The sequence below is a fragment of the Etheostoma spectabile genome, chromosome 23 (genome assembly GCF_008692095.1).
Source record: "Etheostoma spectabile isolate EspeVRDwgs_2016 chromosome 23, UIUC_Espe_1.0, whole genome shotgun sequence".
In the NCBI taxonomy this organism is placed as follows: Eukaryota; Metazoa; Chordata; class Actinopteri; order Perciformes; family Percidae; genus Etheostoma; species Etheostoma spectabile.
In genome coordinates this window covers 15,783,823-15,784,333 of record NC_045755.1, presented here as the reverse complement: position 1 = coordinate 15,784,333, position 511 = coordinate 15,783,823, and positions in this window count along the sequence as shown.

The following is a 511-nucleotide window of genomic DNA, read 5'->3' as shown; positions in this document are numbered from 1 at the left end:
CACAGACAGAATACCAGCTGAACTGAGTGGGGGGGGCTGATCTTTAATTCAATATCTACGTTATCCATTATCAGCAACCATTCATCCAATGTTCCATAGGCACATCCTGTTTACTAATTTGATATCATTTTAAAAAACTGACTAAGATTACATTGGAGAACCCTTTGTAATTATGTAAGCACACAAAGTAATCTGAAAACTGCTGCCCTGGTTAAAAAAAACAATGCAAGTGATTCCAGCTGGTATTCTGTCTATAATGGAGTGCAATGGAAATTTCTAAGTGACCCCAAACTTTTGACCGGTAGTGTATGTACAATCATAAATTAACTTTGTTGTAGATATAATACTTATTAACTTATTTTTTTCCCTCCCATTCTTAACCACAATTTAAATCATTTAGTTGGAGAGCAGGATGATAACCCAATACAATCACGATAAAATAGATTGCCAGTAGAAGATGGTAATCAAGCCCAAGTTGTTGTTGTTGTAAAAATAACAAAGAAGCTTGTAC